The sequence below is a fragment of the Rhinoderma darwinii genome, chromosome 5 (assembly GCF_050947455.1).
Source record: "Rhinoderma darwinii isolate aRhiDar2 chromosome 5, aRhiDar2.hap1, whole genome shotgun sequence".
Lineage (NCBI taxonomy): Eukaryota > Metazoa > Chordata > Amphibia > Anura > Rhinodermatidae > Rhinoderma > Rhinoderma darwinii.
Window position 1 is genome coordinate 152097009 of NC_134691.1, and position 24860 is coordinate 152121868.

Consider the following 24860-nt stretch of genomic DNA (forward strand, 5'->3'; position numbering starts at 1 on the left):
ATACTATGGTCGTCTGAATTTGGCCTTAGACCATGCTCTTTCCTTTTTTATGCATCAGTTCAGAGCACAGGTCAAATGTTCAATTATGCCTACACTGTTATAAAGAAGGTTATATTTCATCAAAAGAATGCATGTTAATGAACATTTGTTTAGATAAACATGCATTACAAAATTAAAATAAAAATGTCTGTATAAAGAAAGCTATACAAAGTCATAAATATAAATGCCATTTGTTACAAAAACATGTGTTGTATATAATACAGTACATTACATCTTGCAATAAATGACATATAGAAAAACAACGAAGCATATAGTACTGATCTCTTTTATGACATGATTTTTTTAAATTATTTTTTTCCCCCACAGGTAGTACGTTCCCTGTAAAGAAGGAAAATATGGAAAATCAACATTTTAGTAAGTTTACAATGCTGTTAATAAAACCTTTACTTTTTACATGTACAGGTCTTCTTTATTCATTAAGAAAATGCTAGAGTTGCACCAAGCCACCTGCAGTGTAAATATTTTTAGTTCTGGGCATCCCACACTGTTATATAACATCTTCCAGCCTTCCCTGTCTGTTGCAGGCATTTTATAGGGACATCTGTAGCTGGAACACACTTAAAAGGGTTGCCCAGAGTTAGAAAAACATGGCTGAAATATTCCAAAAACATCACTACACTTGTCCATTGTGTCTGGTATTGTACCTCAGCTCAATTAAAGTGAATAGAGCTGAGATGTAATACCACTCACAACCTGTGGACAGGTGTCGGGCTATTTTTGGAAGACAGTGGGAATATATTTCTTATCCTGGACAACATCTTTAAAGGAACATCGTGAAGTAATGAAAAAAATTAGAAAAGTTTTTGAGGTTAGCTTCTAAAACCACATAGCATACTGTCGTAGGTGTTACTGTATCTCAAGGGAGTACATACCATAGAAGAAGACCATATTGCTGCTTGAAGTGAGGAGGTACAGCCCAGTTGTTACCTTTCCCTTTGCTATTGGATGGCAAGAACCTGTGCCGTACTCCTCTCTTCAGAGGAACCACATTGTTAGAAAACAATAGGTAAGGAATCGGCCCAATGATTATGGAAAAGTGTGTGAAAGAGGAAAAAAAAAATCTCCAGACTCATCTGTCCTGGGTGGAAAAACCTTGCGCCATAATGGAGGGCCTACTTTGATTTATGCTATTACGGCCACCTCTCTTCTATGCACGCCATTGCTGCGTGAATCATAAAATGTGCTAATTTTTCTGAGCTGTAGGTTATTATTTTGTCTCTAGTGGGGACATTCATGAAATCTTTGCCCTGGGCCCAATAATGTGTTAAAATGGCTCTGCGTATATACAACCACTAAAGGCTAGAGCAATACCAGTCCAGTTTGCGGAAATACAAACTTTTTGGATAAAGCAATGATAATTGTTTAATGGATGTCTTGGACTTTGTGCTAACACAGATATACAAATAGCAAAATGCCTTCAGAAGTTAAGGAAATTCTGCTGATCTTTGATACGACCGTAACAAACTGTACCCTTTTATTCGTTTTTTGGGTTTATAAACTTAGAGTGAGAAATTTAGATGTAGCCTTTAGCCTCTGCCAAATAGAGCCACACTACTTAAAGCTAACGATCACTGGATTTCAATAAAGAATAGTAGTGGAACAAGTAGTCTAATTGTTTCTCTGGATTGACCGTGAGACCTCTGCTGTTGTGAATTACACATGGTTTTACCCTTTGACCTGAGAAAGCTCTGAAATGCTCGGCAGATCTCCTAAAGCTGTGGTGAAAGGTCCTATCAGTGACATGTTGGAACATTATCTGTCACGTGAGCTGTGTGCCAACAAGCATATTAAACTAAATGAATTACTACCCAGGCCCAGCTTCTGACAATCCTAACTTCATTTAACTTGTCAGCTTGTTGAATATTATTTAAATATATAGTTCAAATATAGACAAGTGCAACCAAAAACGTAGCTGCAGCCACTTCTCTCTTCAGCCTGTTTGGTTTATTGTATTATTGAGCGAGTTATTAAATTGCTTTTGTATTGTCTTTATATTAAATAAAAGGAAGTTATTTTAAGCAGCTCTGACAATAACGGTGAGGGAAATCTGAAAATCCTTGTACTTTGGTGTCTTAAGCATGCCCTTTGGATATAAACATTACCTTAGAAAGATTTATGATCTAGTGTAAATGGGTTAAAATTACAGTAGAAATGAATAGAATGGAAATACCTTCATTAGCACCTGATGGTATTATTGATAGTCATGCTATTCCCTCTTCAAAGGTACGTCTGAGCTAATCTGATATCCTTCCATGCACATCAGATGGCTACAAGCCTTTGTCTTTGCTGATATTTGAATTAGTTTTATATATAAGATGAACATTATTTTTTGTAAATCATAATAAGATTACACATGGAGATTTCCACTGAATGAATGCATAGTATGCAGTAACCTGATTTAACTGTTACTTTAATGGGGAGGAAAAAACGCATATAATTCCTGCATATTCTAGTAATGTTTTGTTGAATGTTTAAAAATGTCAAGTCCATTAGTATTATTAGATTATATAAAAATGACATTGTTATTCTTTAATTTCAATCAATGTATATATTTGTATTTTGCTTTTTTATACCGATAAACAGATGTTTTGCTGCTGTTATGTATTCTATTAACTTATTTGCAAATTAAACATGAATTTTCTATTTTTAATCATTTTATAAATTGGTGACTTAATTAACTACATAATATTATTTCTTCTACAGAAATATTAGTAAAGTACAATTGTTACCATGGTCATTACTTAAAAAAAATATTAATAATACTAACACTAGTAATAATAATAATTATCATAAATACAACTAATAATTTATAAAACAATTTGCTGAGTTTTTTTTTAATTATTATTATTATTGTCATTATTATTATTCAGAATAATAGTAGTAGTAAAACATTGATAATATATAGAATAATTTATATTATTATTATTATTATTATTATTTCAGTCAATAAAATATTACACTTTGCATTTTAGTATATACAGTATAACTAATACTATAAAGTACTTTTATTTCAATGTTCACACATATATAAATATAACCAGTAGACATGCACCTTGATGGTTCAGTAAGGAAAGCAATAATAAGAAAACAAAACAATACCTGCTTTTTGCTTACCAACAAAGCACCCCTCCTATTGTTCAGGGCACTGATATGGTAGATACCTGGAACTGAGCCAGAATGACAAGATATTGCCTTCTCAGATTTCCAACTAAGCCCAAAGAAAGGTGAGATCATAAAGTAAGACCACAGCTTCTGAGCTAGGTCGCTGATGCTAGGAACAGTTGTTCACATTAAGGAGCCCTAATTTAATTTCATGAAAGAGACGTAAGATGCCAGTATGTGTATGTATCGGAGGTATGCATTTTCTAAAACCAACTAAAACTCTGTCACTCCAAACTCGCTCTTCTCTTTGACTTCCAGCCAGCACAGGGACTGCTGTCTGGAAACAGTAACTTTAACTTTATCTGTGTGGCTGCTTATGAGGTCTGTCTGTGTGATCCTCATAAATAGATAAGGGTAGAGAGACAGCTAAGAGCATGGCTTGTTTACAGCGGGACAGAAGAAAACAGCTAGACATAAATGAGGGCTGACGGTTTCATGAAGCACATTTGGTTGATCACAGATTCAATCTGACTGCCCTGAACTGAGCGATGATCCGTACAGTATGCAAAATTCACTTCCTTGCTGGTCTGTGCCCACCAGCCTTCCAGCAGCCCCTCAGCCATGGCTTTGAGTAGAACCAGAACTGAACACAGCATTGTTTTACCCAATTCCTTTTGACAACAATCACATTCTTTTAAAAACTTCATAGGTTCTACTTGTCACTGGTTATAAATTAGTTCTTTTCTTAGTAGTAGCTCTTGCTCTTCTCATAGCGAATGTATTCTGTGTTTTGTCAAATCAGACTCAGACCCTATCTCAAGCATTAATAAGAAAAATTAGCTTTGAGATTAATAGCAAAACTGAATATATTATTTCATATTTCACTGAGCCATACACATCAGCAATGTATCAAATCCTGTGCCTATTACTATCTATGTAAAACCTTTCTAATTACCATTTATCATATTGACGTTGATGAATACTAAACCAACCGGATACATATACATTTTGCAATGATTATATGGAGGGCCGTGCATCGTATGAAGACATTCATTTTTACAAGTTCCATTTTCTTTAACAAGTTGTAGTTCCTACCTGCTTATAGTGCATGAATGCTGGTTGGCACTGGCATATTTCATACTTTCAGGTTGATATTGAGCCACATTGGGTACGAAAAAGGAAAAGGTTTACAGGCAATAATCAAGTAAAAAATGTATAGGATGTGAATGAAGGAGTAAATCAATAAAAAAAAAACTATAATTTATCTTAATTTGGTCTTCAATAGATTTTACTGCAGTAAAGCCATCAATATAGGCTTCGCTATTGGACAATGTATATGCTGCTTGTAGCAACATTTACAATAAATAACAATGATGCCCCTCATCCAATGGAGTGGGGGTACTATTCGCTGGCAGCAAGGATTGTCCTGATGGAAATGCGATAGTCTGATATTCAACAATGTTTCAGACCAAGAATGTATGTCTGTGGTTTGAAAAGTCATTGCCCAATGAAGACTGTCCAAGAAAAGGTGATCCAGTGTTTCCATATCTCGTGATCATGTGATCATCATGGGTTAATGACATGCAGATACAGTTTATTTTTCCAGTGCCTCTAATACTCATTCTAGCTCAGGTTAATCTAAAATTAGGCACTAAAGCTTATATAAAAATAATAAAATGGTTATTTTAAGCATTGTCAATTCAATATTGTGCCAGATAAACATACAGTAGAGCTTACATGGAATTATTCACTATGTATTCAAACTAAATGCATATTTGAGCACATTTTGTTTTGTGACACTCTTTATAAATTTATACTTCTAATATCCTCCTTTTTTTTCTCTCTAACTTGTGAAGTGTGGTAAATATTGTGTTTGCCCTAAGTAGTCTCAAAAGCCTCCAATGCAGATGTGAACAGGCCCTATTCCTACCTACACAATTTCTTTTTAGTAGTGCATTAAAAAGATTAGGGTAATTTAGCAATTTTTTGTTCACAGGTGATCATAAAAGGTCATATAAAAAGCGATTTTTTTAAAAAGTTTTTTTTTTTGGAGGGGATTGCAGCAAACACAAATAAGTTATTTGGCACATTGAGCTAAATTTGGCTCCTGTGTGCAGTCACACAATCATCATTCACTAATGTAACTAGTCCCATAGGTATACATATGTTCCAAAGTAGGAAATCCCTACATATAGACTTTGCTGCGGAAGTGCCACACATTTTATTCTTTGCTTTGCAAAGGGTAAAATCCATGCAAAATCTGCAAAATATAAACCATTCCGCAGATTTAAAGATCCACAAAATGTGTGCAGATTATTTCTGCAGCGTGTAAATGGGGTTTTCGTTAAACCCAACACTAGTTAGTTCATTGACTTTTCCTATTAAAGAATAATGTTGCTAAGATTGAATTTATTTTCAAAAATTGGTAATGTAAGTACAATTGCAATGATGGAAGTGTCAATTTAATGTCCATAGCATTTTTAAAGCCACCAATCATTTGTCAATTGTTTGAAAAATTGTAAACTGTAAATTGTAAGTTTTAAGCTGGCCATAGATATAACGATTATCATTAATGATGTGACCGATTTCACAATTATTAACCTTCATTGTTACATTTATGGCGGTAAAAATGAATGATTTGACCATCGTTACTGCTGCAAAACTTTCTCGTCATTAGGGGTAAATTGTACAACCATATCCTTTAATGTACTTATGTAAAATAAAAATACATGTGGGACAAAGAAAACACATGATATTTCCTATGATATGAATGATTTGCCCTATGAGAAAACACTTATGTTGTAGAAAATATCTGTTTGTGTTTGACTGGTTCCTAACAAACATTTCGATTTTGAGAAATTTGGAATAATTAATCTATTGTGGTAACATATTTAGGTCCATAACCAGCTTAAGACTAGTTGGAAGCGGCTATTTATACACACACACATATATATGTGTTGTATATATTTCGTTTAGATATAATCAATTGTTGTCTTCTTCATCTTTTATGATCAAAGTTAAAGGGGATGTGGGGACTGAAAAGTATTTGCAGTGTACTCACTAATATACATTCTGGTCCCCCGTCGCGCTGATTATGAGATTTTAATAGATTTTTGTAGAGCTGGGATCGATTACATAGTAGTACAGCGGGGCCGGTCACCAGAAGAAGAGTCATGTCGTCATGGAAGACTATACTACTCTCTCACCAGCACTATAAACATCTATTATAATCTCATAATCAGCGCGATGGCAAACCAGAATGTATATTAGCAAGTGTACTCACACACTGCAGTGAGTAAAGTGCTAATACTTTTCGGTCCCCACATAACCCCTTTAAACCATCCTATTCCCTATATGTAAAACCCTATAATGCCAGAAACACACAGCCCATGATCACCTTGGACTATAAAAATGGCTCTGCCCTTTCACTCATTGCCTGAACGTTGATGTGTTTACCCATGTTAGTCTTAGCAAATTGACACTTTGTATTATCCTGTTCCCGTTGTTCCCGTGCTCTGCTACCTGTATCCTGTATCCCGTGCTATATTTGTTCCTGTGCTGTAGAGTATTGGAGTCGTGTTTTGCCACCTGTCACGCCTGCTGTATTAGACCACGTCTGGTGTCATCTGCCTGCAAGTTCATCTATGCCTAGCCTCCGCTACTGTCTGGACTATCAAAGATACTCTTGTACTAGGACTGTTGTTTAGCCAGCTGCTACTCTGCTACGACTGTGCGGCCTAGTGGATCCACTTACTCACGGATCGTGACATTAACTCTATGGCAGGACAGCTCTATGGCTATCACTGCATTGCGCATGTTCAGGGAGTACAAGTCAACAGTGTATCCGAGAGAGTTGGAGGAACCTGGTAGTGACATAGAACAGCCAAGGGGATGTCAATTAAGGTCTGGGGAATGACATTTAAATGTTTGTCGCAGGCAGCAGTAAAGCTAAAACGGCCCTGCTGAAGGCTTGCATCATCATGGTGAGAGGGCACAGTCTATTCCTCCCAAACTAGAGCCGGAAGGGGGAGTAACCTGTGGTAGAATGCACTATGTTGTCGTACACCCACACCAGTTCAGCAATGTAGTTGGGCTATCTCTCCAGGCCTTTCAGGGTTCTCAATAACTATAGCAAAGTCTGGTTTAGGTGATCACAAGCACCATTTCCATGGTAGTGGGATGGTGTAGTGTGTGTGTTTCTTATCTGGTACAGCTGGCACAACTCTTCAATCACTTTGATTTCTAAATAGATCCCTTGGTCCGAGTGTAACTGAGCGGGACATCCATAAGGCAATATGAATTTCTTCCACACGGCCCAGAAAATGTTTGCAGCCTTTTAAGGACTCTTCTATTGCTAGATAGTCCATTAACACCAACTGCGGGGCCTGCTGTTCCACTGCTCTAGCCCGGGAACAACTTCGACAGCTTCGACAGACCTCTTGTTGTAATGAAATCACTGTAGCCAAGCAAATGCTTAAACAGGCCCGTATTTCCACTTTTCTCATGCATGCAGTTAGGGAGCACATTCTACCAAGTAAGGACCATCTCCTTTGGTAATGTCACTTGTGGGACTTGCAGTTGGAGCAGTTGCCTTCCTGTGAATAATAGCCTCTCTCTTTTTAAGCAGTTGGGTTGGTGCTCATCGTTGAGCATTTTCTCACCCTATCTACCTGATTGTCTAGTATCCACCCAGTCCCAGGAAGGCCAGAGGGTCGGTCACATTGTTGGGCACAGGCCACTGCACCTACCTTTGAATCCATGGAACAGATGACACTTGCTGGGTTTTATCTTCAGCCCATGCTCCTCCAGCTGGGTTAACACCAAGTCCAGCCTCTTCAGAGGTTCATGGAAGGTAGCTGAGAAGATAATGGGGCAATCTAGGTAGATCAGCAGACACTTAAAGCATCCCAAGGCATATCTCCACAAGCCCTGAAAGCTTGCTGGGGTGTGGTTGTCACAATGCGTTGATATTTCTGCAACTCACTTGTTAGGTTTGCTGTACATATCTGGAAGCCTACATAAGGTGGGATAGCAACACTATACACTATACACACAGACAAGGCTTTGTATGCATCTCCACTGGTCTCAGCAGGAGGGGCTGTACTCCAGCACTTCCTGAAGACTGTAAAAATCTATTGACTCCCATTCAGTTAAGGTGCCATAAAGCACACACACACACACACACACGCACACGCACACGCACACGCACACGCACACACACACACACACACACACACACACACACACACACACACACACACCACACACCCTGCTGTACTAACTAAACAGGAAGTACAGAAACTAAGTGTGTGTCTCCAAGGAGATATGGGAGAGATCCTCCAGCTCACCTGACACTTGGCATGTGTGTCGCGGACATCGCACGGAATCTCGTGTCGGCACACGATGGATGAAGACAGGCAAGGCAGGGGGTTGAATCCAGCGATGTAGAGGATAAAATGGAAAGTTTCCAAGTATAGAGGCATAGCCATGATTAAGGACGTACACAACGTCTGAAACGCGTAGGCCCCTAGACTGGACCGAGACACTCTCCTATCTGCACACCAGGATTACTTTCCTCTGGATCCTGTTTTAACCTTGATACCTAGTAAACTTGGAAACTTTCCATTTTATCCTCTACATCGCTGGATTCAACCCCCTGCCTTGCCTGTGTGTCTCCAATATAGCCACCCCAGGGAAGGTTTTACAAATAAAAAAATCAATCGTTACAATATTAAAAAAAAAATTATATACATTATTTATCATTTAAATAATAAAATCTGATTGATAAAACTAAAATGAAATACATGAAACACTTCCTTTAAGTTGGAAATGTAACTAAAAAGTAACAACTTATAAAACACAGGGATTATATACCTTGAAAAGTAGATCAAGGTGTGCAAAATCTGTATATACCAAAAGTGTCTACATCAGCAAGAGTTTGTGCTCTCAAAAATACTGAAACAGAGGCCACGCAATATTTGATTGCCATCCACAAACGTTCTAACTATATATATAGCACACGGCAAATGTCTACTGTGCTACCAAAATCTAAATTTTTTTGAGAGCGCATATAAGAGGGGCTCTAGGACACAGATCATTCAGTTGCTGTCAAACATCTAACTTTATTTTTAACAGTGGCATGAGAACTATTAATCTCATGCAGTTTGTCTCTTTAGTGCAGTCCTCACTCTGTCCCCGGGGACCGTGACAGACTCCAATGGGTCTACAAGAATCGGATTGCGGCAAGGCGACTGTCGGCTTCCCCTAGTACTTGTTAGAGAGTGGTACTGTCTCTTTAGGGATCGTATGACCTGACTTGTAACATGGATGTGAAAGCAACAGTAACGGCAGTAATAACAGAAGTTCGCACAGGTCAACTTGCCTGCAGAATACAATGCAACACTGCTCCTCCTCCACTCCCTGCACACTGCCAGAACATCTCCTGCTAGCCTCTTCTCTGCTTTTCACACAAGTTGAAGTGAGAGTTGCAGGTATATATGCAGCTCCTACTTCAACCTGCTCTAGCTGGAGCTAGATTGCGGCTGGAGCCACATTTCTGGCCTTTATTTTAAACCAAGATTCTTTAATTAAGACCAAGATCACAGCTCTAATCGCCATTCAGTCTGAGCTAGGCCTTTAGTAGCAAGGTCATATCATATACGTCTTTGGCTATTGAAGTTCTTCCCTGCCAGGACGTATGACATCCGTTCTTGACAAGGAAGAGTTAATGGTCTCCTTCATTAGTGCCCTTCTTGACTATTGCCTGTTGTAGGCAAAAATAAAGTGATGTCATATTACTATTAGGGATATTTGGTGACTTTCAATATAAGAAAAAATAGTGGTTGTGATGGATGCAAGAAAAATTCAAAGTAAAACCACAACTTTAAGGTGAGAAAAAAAAATATAGAGGCATAAAAAGCTTCAAGTAATATTTATAGCTGATTATGTGAATAAGGCTTACCCCAATTATATATTGGTACAACAATCATATAGAGGAGCGTTACCATGCATCATACAAGTGATAGCGATAGGATAATTCAGATATACAGTATACAGTGAAGGAAATAAGTATTTGATCCCTTGCTGATTTTGTAAGTTTGCCCACTGTCAAAGACATGAACAGTCTAGAATTTTTAGTCTAGGTTAATTTTACCAGTGAGAGATAGATTATATAAAAAAAAAAAGAAGAAAATCACATTGTCAAAATTATATATATTTATTTGCATTGTGCACAGAGAAATAAGTATTTGATCCCTTTGGCAAACAAGACTTAATACTTGGTGGCAAAACCCTTGTTGGCAAGCACAGCAGTCAGACATTTTCAGTAGTTGATGATGAGGTTTGCACACATGTTAGATGGAATTTTGGCCCACTCCTCTTTGCAGATCATCTGTAAATCATTAAGATTTCGAGGCTGTCGCTTGGCAACTGGTATCTTCAGCTCCCTCCATAAGTTTTTGATGGGATTAAGGTCTGGAGACTGGCTAGGCCACTCCATGACCTTAATGTGCTTCTTTTTGAGCCACTCCTTTGTTGCCTTGGCTGTATGTTTCGGGTCATTGTCGTGCTGGAAGACCCAGCCACGAGCCATTTTTTATATTCTGGTGGAGGGAAGGAGGTTGTCACTCAGGATTTGACGGTACATGGCTCAATCCATTCTCCCATTGATGCGGTGAAGTAGTCCTGTGCCCTTAGCAGAGAAACACCCCCAAAACATAATGTTTCCACCTCCATGCTTGACAGTGGGGACGGTGTTCTTTGGGTAATAGGCAGCATTTCCCTTCCTCCAAACACAGCGAGTTGAGTTAATGCCAAAGAGCTCAATTTTAGTCTCATCTGACCACAGCACCTTCTCCCACTCACTCTCAGAATCATCCAGATGTTCATTTGCAAACTTCAGACGGGCCTGTACATGTGCCTTCTTGAGCAGGGGGACCTTGCGGGCACTGCAGGATTTTAATCCATTACGGTGTAATGTGTTATCAATGTTTTTCTTGGTGACTGTGGTCCCAGCTGCCTTGAGATCATTAACAAGTTCCCCTCGTGTATTTTTCGGCTGAGCTCTCACCTTCCTCAGGATCAAGGATACCCCACAAGGTGAGATTTTACATGGAGCCCCAGATCGATGTCGATTGACAGTAATTTTGTATGTCTTCCATTTTCTTACTATTGCACCAACACTTGTCTCCTTCTCACCCAGCGTCTTACTTATGGTTTTGTAGCCCATTCCAGCCTTGTGCAGGTCTATGATCTTGTCCCTGACATCCTTAGAAAGCTCTTTGGTCTTGCCCATGTTGTAGAGGTTAGAGTCAGACTGATTAATTGAGTCTGTGGACAGGAGTCTTTTATACAGGTGACCATTTAAGACAGCTGTCTTTAATGCAGGCACCAAGTTGATTTGGAGCGTGTAACTGGTCTGGAGGAGGCTGAACTCTTAATGGTTGGTAGGGGATCAAATACTTATTTCTCTGTGCACAATGCCAATAAATATATATAATTTTGACTATGTGATTTTCTTTTTTTTTTTTTATATCATCTATCTCTCACTGGTAAAATTAACCTAGCCTAAAAATTCTAGACTGTTCATGTCTTTGACAGTGGGCAAACTTACAAAATCAGCAAGGGATCAAATACTTATTTCCTTCACTGTATATTATGACTCATGAATATATAAACACATCTGATTTGTTTAGCATTAGGCAATGAAGCTTGAAAATAAACGAAAATAGAAAATAGAGGGGTAAAATGGAAAACCAGAGAAACCATAAAACCTTTGACCTTTGGCAACCTTTGAAACCTTTGGCAAGCATTGAGGAAGGGGGAAAATCATATCACCAGGAAAAATGACTAACGGGCTGGACAAGCTCTCTTGGTTCCAAAGCAGAGGTTTCAAAATGTGCTCTTTGACCTTTGGTCCCTTCAGACAGATTTTTGATTGACATTTATTAATTTATTTGCCCCCTGTTTCCCCTCTTCACCACCAAGTCCTAGTGTTGATATTTTTTAAACAGATTCATAATTTATCTCCACTCCCATGCAGTTTTTAATGCAGAGCCAGCTAGCCATGCTGCTACATTATCTGTAGAAGGGTCAGCTTGCTCCTACAGCTCTTTTTTGGGATCCATATAGAAAAACTGCCACTCAATGCTTAATACATAAATTGTGCAACCTTCCCCCTCACTTGTAGCCTATATCGCCACCTACTCTCCTAACCCTAGTTCCAGCCCTGATGACTAAGCGCACAAATTATTATAATAGTAGGAAAGGAAAACACGGTGGAGTTGGTGAAATTGCCTAATATGCCCATGAGAGAACACCAGCACAACCAGTCACCTAGGAACTTGTGGTAGAAATTGTTTTAAATGACATGGAATGTTTAACGGTATAAGAGGTTTTAACTTATTTATTAATGATATAGAGGATGGGATTAATAGCACTATTTCTATTTTTGCAGATGACACCAAGCTATGTAATATAGTTCAGTCTATGGAAGATGTTCGTGAATTGCAAGCGGATTTAAACAAACTAAGTGTTTGGGCGTCCACTTTGCAAATGAGGTTTAATGTAGATAAATGTAAAGTTATGCACCTGGGTACGAACAACCTGCATGCATCATATGTCCTAGGGGGAGCTACACTGGGCGAGTCCCTTGTTGAGAAGGATCTGGGTGTACTTGTAAATCATAAACTAAATAACAGCATGCAATGTCAATCAGCTGCTTCGAAGGCCAGCAGGATATTGTCGTGTATTAAAAGAGGCATGGACTCGTGGGACAGGTATACAATATTACCCCTTTACAAAGCATTAGTGAGGCCTCATCTAGAATATGCAGTTCAGTTCTCGGCTCCAGTTCATAGAAAGGATGCCCTGGAGTTAGAAAAAATATAAAGAGGAGCAACGAAGCTAATAAGAGGCATGGAGAATCTAAGTTATGAGGAAAGATTAAAAGAATTAAACCTATTTAGCCTTGAAAAAAGACGACTAAGGGGACATGATTAACTTATATAAATATATTAATGGCACATACAAAAAATATGGTGAAATCCTGTTCAATGTAAAACCCCCTCATAAAACAAGGGGGCACTCCCTGCGTCTGGAGAAAAAAAGGTTCAACCTGCAGAGGCGACAAGCCTTCTTTACTGTGAGAAATGTGAATCTATGGAATAGTCTACCGCAGGAGCTGGTCACAGCAGGGACAGTAGATGGCTTTAAAAAAGGCTTAGATAGTTTCCTAGAACAAAAAAATATTAGCTCTTATGTGTAGAAATTTTTTACTTCCCTTTTCCCGTCCCTTGGTTTGAACTTGATGGACATGTGTCTTTTTTCAACCTTACAAACTTTGTAACTATGTAACTGCCGAAGGCCTCGTGCACACTTCCGACACAGTTTTCACGGCCGTTTTTGACGGATCCGTGTTCCCATTTTAGCGGCCGTGTGCACTCCGTGTTTCCGTTTCTGAGCGCCGAGCATGGTACTGTCCAGGGTGCTGAAAGAGTTAATGGGCTGCACTGATCGGCGGCAACTCTTTCAGCACCCTGGACAGTACCATGCTCGACGCTCGGAAAATACAATTTTAATTAAATAAAAAAAAACTAAAATAATAAGTTCATACTTACTTTCCTCCTGTCTGGCTGGTGATGATGTCAGAAGGCCGGCCTCCAGGGATGACGATTCATCCATGTCTCCGCTGCAGCCAATCACAGGCTGTAGTGGCTGTCACGTCAGGATGACGTCAGAAGGCTGGCCTCCACGTGACCACCTCTGCAGCCAATCACAGACTGCAGTGGCCTCTGCAGCCAATCACAGGCTGCTGCGTCAGAAAGGAAGGTCGGACTGGAGGAAAAAGAGGGACTCGTCACCAAGACAACGACCGGGTACGTATGAACTGCTTTTTATTTTATTTTTAATCAGCAGCCTCTTTTCTCTATCAGTGATTGATAGAGACAAGTGGCTGCCGATTAGTGTGATATTTCTGTAATGTATTTCTGCCCGCCCGGCCATTGCTAGGCAACGGCTTCGTTACACATGGACGGCACACGGATGCCTTCCGTGTGCCTTCAGTTTTTTTGACGGCCCCATTGACTTGCATGGGCCTCACGGTCACGGAATCTCGGACCAAAGTAGGACATGCTCTACTTTGGATCGGAACGGAGCAACGGGACTGTCAAAAAAACTGAAGTGTGCATGGCCCCATTGAAATGAATGGGTCAGGGTGCTAGCCGTCAGAAAAACGGCTAGCACCCTGAAGAAAAACACTGAAGTGGGCATGAGGCCTAAATCACCTTTTCTTTAGATAAATATTTACTGCCATATAATTGACATTGATAAACTGGGTTATATATTCAAATATATGTCAAGGTTAGGAAAATTATATGAGATAACTAAGTCTGGAAAGGAGAGTAAAGGAGGTTTTACACTGGGCGATTATCGAGCAGATGAGAGTTCATATAACGCTCGTTGCGATAATTGCCCTGTGTAAACAGGGCAGCGATCAGCAGATGAATGAGCAAACGCTCGATCATCTGCTGATTGTATAGTTTTAAAAAAGTTAAATATTATCATTGTCTGCAGTGCATCTTTTTGTCTAAACAGGGAGACGTGCTGCTGACATGATAATAATGTATGGGGACGAGCGATCGGAGTAATGACCGCTCATCCCCATACTAGCTCCCTGTGACAGGAGCAAACGAGCTCCAATCAACAATGTCTTGATCGGCACTCGCTGCACCGACACTACTAATATTAAAAATAATCTTCATATATTGTTACTACCACTCTTTTCAAGGTAGAATGACCTTAAAATGGTAGTGTCGAATATAGAGCTGTCCTTGTAAAAAGAATAATAGTAATGAAACATTTTGGGAATCCCCCACTATCCATTTCAAAGACAATACTTGATGTAACATTCCTAAAAAAAGCTCATAAATATTTCAGAATATATTTATTCTTTTACTTGTTGAAACAAACGTTAAGTCAATGTAACTTTAATGAATGTGTTTTGTCTTTGTTCCTGCTAAATGGAAATATCCTTTAGTGTATGATGTATACTTAATACAGACATCTTCATTAAGTTTTATTTAGATGACAGTATTATAGCTCTATGTGGAAGCTTTATGTATAGCGCCAACGTGGAATCCAACTCTGCCAGGGAAATGCAGGAAAACATTCCCAAATCTAACAGTTCCTCTATGTATCAGGTGATATAAGTCAGAATGACCTACCTCTACATTCTTGTGACTATATTAGCAGCCACCGGAGCGTCCTAAGTCCTTGTATAGTCTTTTTACTCTGTATTCATTATAGCTACAGATCATGGTTTACTACTAAGCATGTGCTCATTGGATAAATGTTTTCTAGTACTGATATTGCTTGGATTGGCTGACAATCTAATGTGTATAGGGGCGAAAAGAATTTCCCTGACATCACCAGCAGATATTATGCAAAAAAGGTTCTAGCATGTTGAAGCTTCAGCATGCCCGATCCTTTCTTCCCGCAGGAGATAAATGATTTCAAGGTGTCTCGCAGCTGCTTACGTAGGCGGACGTGCGAAAATAGATTAAGGAGAGATAACTGTCAGTTTGACAAGTGTAAGGCCTCCTTCACACAATGGGTCGGATTTACTATCGAAAATGCATGCGCCACATTTATATATTGTTTTACACACTATTTGGGACTCTCCTGACAAGTAGAATGTGGCTTAGTGGGAAATAAGGTGCATTCAATTAAAAAGGGGGGGGGGGGTTAAGATTCACCAAATAGCACCAAAATTTGGCCGCATAAAAAGCTGGTCTAAAGTAAGCCAACCTAGAGGTGGTATAAAGTTATACAGAAGTGCCTAAAGATATACGCCAAATGTATCATCCAGCATGAGTCAATGCGATAAATTTGGTGCATCTAGTCTAATTCCCAGCAGTCTGAATTTAAAAGAGTGTTAGTAACTCTGCCCCAATGTTTTTTGTTGCTTTTTCAATTTTATGTAATTTTGTACAGGCGTTTTTCAAGGTTTTGTTTTTAACTGGTTCAGGACCGGGCTATTTTGAGCCTTCAGGACCAGACACCGTTTAGCCATTTTTAGCACACGTTAGTTATACGGCTATAACTTTTTAATTTGTTGGGCTAGCGACGTGATTTTTTTCATAGACAAATCAGGTTCCTTTTTTTTAATCATTTTTATACACATCCTTTTTGCTATTTTAGAATTTCTAGGCTTAAAGTTTGAAAATAATAGTAAAAAAAATATGCTTTTTTACATTTCAGCAAATTTTTTTCTGGTAATAATATAGTTTTACCCTAAAATAGACCTTTTATTTGTGATCATTATTACAGTAAATTTAAATATATTACATGTCTATTTTAGGGTAATTTGGTCAGGGCTAGCGTTACGACAATGATTGGTAGGGGCAAATTTTTTTTGAGTGGGTATTTTATGTATTTTTTGGGTGGGTATTTTGTATGTGTATTTATTAGTACATTTTTTGCACTCTATTTAACATTTATTGCACTCTATTTAGCCACTTACTGACGGCATCCCGAATGGTCACACGATCACCGGGACCAATAGAGGTAGCGAAGCTGGCGCTGCCTCTATTATATACACAGCACTCATTGAAAGCTTCTTCAGTAAAAGCTGCTTCTATCTTTTCCTCAGGGTCCCCGACAGTCACTGACTGCTAGGCAACTGACTTTTAGCTGCCTGATCGCTCGGGCAGCCAGATAAAACCTGCGCCATAAATACAATATGGTGCAGGTTTTAAGGACCCTGACCGTCGGATGTTTATATACATATATTTTTTATTTACTTCAAAATCACTTTGTTCCTGATTCCAAACTTTTGAAATGTGAAAATTAACCCCTTTAGGACGCAGCCTGTTTTGGCCTTGTGGCACAGCCGATTTTTTCAAATATGACATGTCATTTTATGTGGTAATAACTTGGGAATGCTTTTACCTATCCAAGCGATTCTGAGATTGTTTTCTCGTGACATATTGTACTTTACTTTATTTGCATTTTTCTAAATTTAAATGTATCTGCTTGTAAAACAGATAGTAATACCACACAAAATAGTCACTAGTTACCATTTCCCATAAGTCTATTTTATGTTTAAATCGTTTTTTGAACGTCCTTTTATTTTTCTAGGACGTTACAAGGCTTAGAACTTTAGCAGCAATTTCTCACATTTTCAAGAAGGCTATTTTTACAGGTACCAGTTTAGTTGTGAAATGGTTGTGAGGGCCTTATATATTAGAATCCCCCAATAAATCACCCCATTTTAAAAACTGCACACCTCAAAGTATTCAAAACAGCATTCAGAAAGTTTCTTAACCCTTCAGGCATTTCACAGGAAATAAAGCAAGGTAGAGGGGAAATTTACAAATTTCATTTGTTTTGCCGAAATTCATTTGTAATAAAAAAAAATCTGTAACACAGAAGGTTTTACCAGAGAAACGCAACTCAATATTTATTGCACAGATTCTGCAGTTTTTAGGAATATCCTACATGTCACCCTAGTGTGCTAATGGACTGAAACACAGTCCTCAGAAGCAAAGGAGCACCTAGTGGATTTTGGGGTCTACTTTTTTTTAGATTATATTTTAGGCACCATGTTAGGTTTGAGGAGGTCATGTGGTGCCAAAACAGTGGAAACTCTCCAAAAGAAACCCCATTTTGGAAACTACACCACCCAAGGAATTTATCTAGGAGTATAGTTAGCATTTTGATCCCACAGGTATTTTGCTATATTTTTTGGAGTTAGTCTGTGAAAATGAAAATCTACTTTTTTTTCTGAAAAAACATCCAAATTTGTAATATTTACAAACAATAAACAAGAATATGCACCCCAACATTTGTAAAGCATCTTCTCCCGATTACGGAAATACCCCATATGTGGTAATAAACTGCTGTTTGGACCCACAGCAGGACTCAGAAGGGAAGGAGCGCCATTTGGAGTTTGGAGCGCAGATTTTAGTGGATTGGTTTTTAGTGCCATGTCGTGTTTGCAACACCCTAGAGGGACCAAAACAGTGGAAACACCCCAACAGTGACCCCATTTGGGAATCTACACCCCTCAAGGAATTTTTCTAAAGGTATAGTGAGCATTTATACCACACAGGTTTTTTTTGCAGAATTTAGTAGAATTAGGCCGTGAAAATGAATATCAACATTTTTGTCCACTAAAATGTTGAATTTTTTCATTTTCACAAGGGATAAAGGAGAAAAAGTTGCCCTAAATTTGTAATGCAATCTCTCTCGTGTACGGCTATACCCCACATGTGGTAGTAATTGATTTTTTGAATAGAAATTAATTAACCTTTGCAGGACTGATCCTTTTTTGTTTTTCCATTTTAGTTTTACACTCTTGCCTTCCAAACGCCATAACGTCAATAGAGTGGTGTGCGGGCTTATTTTTTGTGGGAAGGGTTGTAGTTTCTATTGACACCATTTAAAGTACCATATAATCTACTGGGAAACCGAAAATAAAATTCTTTGTGGGGTGAAATTGGAAAAAACTGTGATTCCTCCATTGCTTTTTGGGTTTCGTTTTTACCTCTTTCACCGTGCGGTAAAAACGACTTCTTAACTTTATTCTGCGGGTCAGTATGATTACGATGATACCAAATGTATATCTATTTTTTTATATTTTACTACTTCTACAAAGAAAAAACTATTTGTTAAAAAAAATAATTGTTTTGTATCAACACATTCTGAGAGCCATAACTTTTTTATTTTTTGGTCGATTGAGTGGTGTGAGGGCTTATTTTTGGCGGGATGAGCTGTAGTTTTTGTTGGTACCATTTTTTGGTACATAAAAACATTTTGATAATTTTTTATTGCATTTTATTTAGAGCTTTGGTGACCAAAAAACAGTGATTTTGCAGTTTTATATTTTTTATTTCTTAGGGTGTTCATTATGCGCTAAAAATTACAGTTTTACTTTATTCTGCGGGTCGATACGATTACGGCGATACCATATGTATATATTTTTTTCGGTTTTGCAGCGTTTGCACAACAAAATCACTTGTTTATAAAATAATTTATTTTCTGAGACACCATATTCTGAGAGCCGTAACTTTTTTATTTTTCAGTCAAAAAAGCTGTTTAAGGGCTTGTTTTTTGCGGGACGGGCTGTAGTTTTTATTAGTACTCTTTTGGGGTACATGCGACTTTTTGACCACTTTTTATTCTATATTTTAGGAAGGGTGGTGACCAAAAAATTGTGATTCTGGCATTGTTTTTATTTTAATTTTTTTTGCGGAGTTCGACATGTGGGAAAAATAACATTATAGTTATATAGATTGGGTCGTTACGACCGTGGTGATACCAAATATGTGTACTGTTATTTAACATTTTCATTTTTTCCTATAATAAGAGACTTTTTATGGAAAAAAAAATCTTTTATTTTTATACTTTTGTAAAACATTTTTATTAACTTTTTTTTACTTTTTTTCTTTACTTTTTTCACTTTCTTTTTTCCTTGAAGCTCTGATCGCTGCTAGAATATATTACACTACCTAGGTAGTGTAACGTATTCCAACTGTCAGTGTGACGTCACAGTCACTCTGACAGTAATTCTACGAGGAACAGCCAGAGGCTGGTCCTCATAGGCTTCCATACATGGCAGGCCCGGAGGTCGTTGTCTGGCCTCCGGGTGCCATCACAAGCATCAGCAGCCCCCACAATTGCATGGGGGCTGCTGATGTGCTACATACCCCCTAAATGAGGCAATCGCAATCGAGCGGGTTAATTGCTGAAATCCCTGAATACGCTGCTGATGTAGCGAAACATGTCGTGGGGGCTAACAAATTTTAATACCAAGCGTTTCTGTTAGATACATTGTAGTCTACTTGTTACTCACTAGTTGAGTTACAGCGTCCTGCAGCCGCTGGCTCTAACCCATACATTAATGCATAGAAGTGTTCCACTAGCATCATACCCTCTCGGCAATGTGCCTTCATAGCTCTCTTTTTCTATCAGCTTGCATGTTCATTTTAATATATGTGGTTCGTTATTGTTGCTTGTAATAGCATTAATGAAGATTTTGTTATTTTAGTATATATGCACAGGTAGTTGGGAAATAGGGTAGTGTTGCCTTCGGGCATCTATGTGTTGGGAATTGTGTAATGATACTGACACAATACCAGTCCAGCAAAAAGCGCACTCACAACCAGACTTGGTGCAAGCTGTCAGACTAGGCAAGTGGTGGCGAACTCACCCTGCGACATCCCTGACGACTGGGGCCCTGCCTGCAGCGGAACTACCGCCCTGATAAGGCTGATCCCACTTTCTGGAACCTGCTAAAAGACCCTGAGTGCTCCTGCTGGTGAAAGAGAAACTTTCTTTCACCTGGCAGCTGCTGGTAGGTGGAGCGGACAGGTGGAGAGGACAGGTAGAATAGTCAGACAAGCAGAGGTAATAACCTAGTACAACAAGGAAACAACAAATAGATCTTACAGCAGCCAAAGAACAGATGAGCCACAGGAAGTTAATCTCTGGTAAAGCAGTCTAGCAACAGGGGTGTTATATATAAGGCTAACTTGGATGATTGATAGTGACAGCAAGCAAACTACTCAAGATTTTAACCCTCGCCTACCTCTCAGACCAGCTCTGAGAACAGGGAATGTGACAGTACCCCCCCCCCCATTGCGAGTGGTATGACGTTTGAGAGGCTGATCAGTATGGAATTTCCTGAACAACCTTGGAGCACTCATAGAGTTGGCAGCTACCCATGACCTCTCCTCGTGACCATATCCCTTCCAGTGTAGTAATACTGGAAGGAGCCTCTAACCCATCTGGAATCCACAATTTCCTTTACTTCGTGCTCTAGGTTACCTCTGACTATGACAGGTGGCATTGGGGGTTCCGCAACATGGACCGGAGTTTGGTATTGTTTGGGTAGAGATTTATGAAAAACATTAGGAATTTTGAAAGATGGAGGAAGTTTAAGACGGTAAGCAGATGGGTTAGTCACTTGAATAATTTCATAAGGGCCATGGAACTTAGGTCCAAGCTTGGCAGAAGGCGCGTTAAGTTTGATGTTTTTCGTGGAAAGCCAAACTTTCTCACCAGTAGAGAAGACTGGACCAGGACAGCTTTTCCTATCAGCGGCCCTCTTCTGTCTGCTGACAGAACCCACAATATTACGTTTAACCTGAACCCAAACCTGTCTCAACTGATTAACATAGGACTCAACTTCAGGAGATTTGGAATCACTGGAAGAACAAGTGACGAAACGCAGGTTAAAACCATAATTACAAAAGAAAGGAAAAGTCATTGTGGATTCAAAAACCTCGTTGTTAAGTGCAAATTCAGCTAGAGGAAGGAATGACACCAAGTCAGTCTGACAGTCAGAGGCATAACACCTGAGAATTTGTTCTAAAGACTTATTGACAAGTTCAGTTTGCCCATTAGATTGAGGGTGATAAGCAGACAAAAATGCCAAATCAACCTTAACTGGTATGCTCGTCCTGAGCGGCGAGCACTTCGCGCATTAGGACGAGCATACTCGTCCTGTGTGACAGCCGTCTGTACGCGCGATCGAGAGCGGGGCAACGGCTGTAATACACAGCCATGGCCCCGCTCTGACAGTGGAGAGGAGAGAAACATCTTCTCTCCGCCGTTAACCCTTTGAACGCCGCCATGAAAGCTGATCGTGGCGTTCAAAGAGGGGGGACTGCACATTGATCGCGTCCCAGAAAATAACTGTGATGCGATCAAAGCCCACAACTCATATGGCCAGACAGCCCAGGGTCCATTGAAGGACCCCAGGGCTGTCTGAACATATTTCCTGTTGTTAGGGCATACTGAGGTATGCCCTAACAACTGCCTGTTTACAATCAGTAACAGGCTAATGTACTGGCATATAGATCTATGCCAGTACATTACAGTTACAAAATAAAAATCAAAATGATAAATCCCTTTATGGGATTAAAAAAAAAAGTTAAATGAATGTAAAAAAAAATTAATGATAAATAAATAAATAAAAAGTACAAAAAATACACAGAAACACACATTTTTTATAATAAATAAACGTTTTAAAATATAAGTCCCAAAACATTAAATAATATAAACATATTTGGTATCGCCACGACCGTAACAACCTGTACAACAAATGTATAACATTATTTATGATGATCGGTGTATGGTGTAAAAAAAAAATATTAAAACTGCAGCGGAACTGCTGTTTTTCTGCATTTTCGCCAAAATAAAAATTTATAGAAATTAACCGATAATGTATTTGTACCAAAAAATGGTACCTACATAAAGTACAACTCATCCCGCAAAAAACAAAGTCTCATACAACTACGTCGTACAAAAAATAAAAGAGTTATGAGCGTCGGAATGCAAAGAGGGGAAATGTAAAAAAAATTGCTCTGTCCTCAAGGCCAACATTGGCCGTGTCCTTAAGGGGTTAAGATTGGCGCAAAACGCGCTACAAAATTTGGATACAAACTGCGTAGCTATATCTGAAACAATATTCACCAGAACACCATGCAGTCCCACTATATGTAGGATAAACAACCCAGAAAGGGTCACAGTTAGGTAACTTAGTAGTGGAACGAGTTGACACTGCTTAGAAAACCGATCCACCACCACCCAAATGATTGTCTTATTCTCAGAGGGAGTGAGATACGTAATGAAATTCATGGAAACATGTGTCCAGGGACGGATCAGTATAGGGAGGGGCAGAAGTTCTCCAGCACGTAAAAAACAAGGCCGTTTGGCTTGAGCACACACCCCACAGGCTTGGTCATATGCTCTAACATCACGCATGTACGAAGGCCACCAGTAGTTACGGGACACCAGATGTCCAGTATTAGCAACACCTGGATGTCCTGCCAAGACAGAATCGTGCACCTCTTCTAGAACCCTGAGCCTGAGTTGAGGTGGTACGAATAACTTCCCCAGAGGCAGAGCTTCAGGAGCCGAGGGCTGACCCCCCCCCCCTTCTCTGCCAACGCCAGAGAGACAGCAGAAATTACAATACCTGAGGGAAGTATAGACACAGGGACAGAATTGCATAACTAAATAGGACTAAAATATCTGGACAAAGCGTCCGCTCTGACATTCTTAGACCCAGGTCGGAAAGTAACTACAAATTTGAATCTGGCAAAAAACAGAGCCCACCTAGCCTGTCTAGAATTCAAGCTTTTAGCAGATTCTAAATACATAAGATTTTTATGGTCAGTGACAACTGTAACAACATGAGCTGCCCCACCCCCACCTCCCCCGAGGAAATGGCTCCACTCCTCGAATGCCCACTTTATTGCCAACAATTCTCAGTTTCCAATGTCATAATTGGCTTCAGCAGGTGAAAATTTACGTGAAAAGAAGGCACATGGTCGCAAGATGATGAAACCTGATGGACCCTGGGACAAGACAGCTCCCACTCCCACTTCGGAAGCGTCAACCTCAACAATGAAAGGCTGCCTGGACCAGAACAGATGTAGAAATCAAGCACCTCTTTAAGGAGTCAAAGGCCAGCACTACCTCGGGACTCCAGTTAGCCACATCAGCCCCCTAATTAGTAAGATCAGGAAAAGGTTATGCCAGTTTAGGAAAGCCCCAAATAAATTTTCTATAATAGTAAGCAAAACCTAGAAAGCTCTGGCGAGCCTTAAGGGTTTTAGGCTGCACCCAGTCGACAATGGCCTGCACTTTAGCAGGATCTGTACCAAAACCCTTAGCTGCAAGTACATAGCCTAAAAAGTTCACTTCTTGAGCTTCAAACACACACTTCTCTAGTTTGGCAAACAGAAAATGTTCCTGTAATCCCTGAATATGTCCCACACAGTGGCGTAGCTATAGGGGTCGCAGCGGTCGCAGTTGCGACCGGGCCCCTAAGCCTGGGGGGCCCACGGGCCCCCGTTGCCATACAGCATTTTTTCTAACTAAATCTTCTGTGCCGTGAAGCCGGCACTTCCGGGTTATGGTCACATGGTACACTTAGTGTACCATGTGACCGTGTTGTCACGTGACACGGCTTCCAGACAGAGCAGAAGAGTCGGTGCGGAGGACTCCAGGTAAGCTGCAGTGTAATGTAATGTAATGTATTGTGTTGTAACGTTATGTATTGTAATGTAATGTATGTGATGCCTTGTAATGTATTGTGTTGTATGCGGTGGAGAGGGGGGGAGCGTTAAATCACAGCCCCCCCCCCTCCTCCACCGCAAAATGCACAATACAGTATAGTACACATGAGTGTATGAGAGCGGGGCTGCGGCTGTGTAATACAGTCACTGCCCCGCTCCTGAGTCCTGACATGTGCGCGCCGTCAGGATGATGTGATGCGGCCGGCGCTGCACTAATGAGCGTCGGCACTGAAGACGGAACATGGTGGGCGCGCTACAAAACACCCCTATGTTCTGTCCTCAATGCCTGAACCGCCGCTCATTAGTGCAGCGCCGGCCACATCTCCACATGCTGACCGCGCGCGCACTTATATCAGGAGCGGGGCAATGGCTGTATTACACAGCTGCAGCCCCGCTCTATAACGGCGGAGATCAGAGAAACCGCTCATCTCCGCCGCTATTCTCCTGAATGCTGCGATCATAGCTGACTGCAGCATTCAGGGGAAAATGAGAAGGGGGGATGCCCCTGGATCGCGTCACAGGGAATTCCTGTGATGCGATTAGGGGACATACCATATATGGGCAGACAGCCCAGGGTCTGTTGAAGGACCCCAGGGCTGTCCTACCATATTT

General features: G+C 39.8%; 1 protein-coding gene across 1 annotated transcript in view; it reads left to right on the forward strand.

Moving 5' to 3' along the window:
• The first annotated feature begins 365 nt into the window (after positions 1-365).
• LOC142651667 (uncharacterized) overlaps positions 366-24860 on the forward strand; it is a 306296-nt gene continuing 281801 nt past the window's right edge. Inside the window, exon 1 of the mRNA XM_075826652.1 lies at positions 366-414. The gene's annotated coding sequence lies outside the window, so the exon portion shown is untranslated. The remainder of the gene's footprint in view (positions 415-24860) is intronic.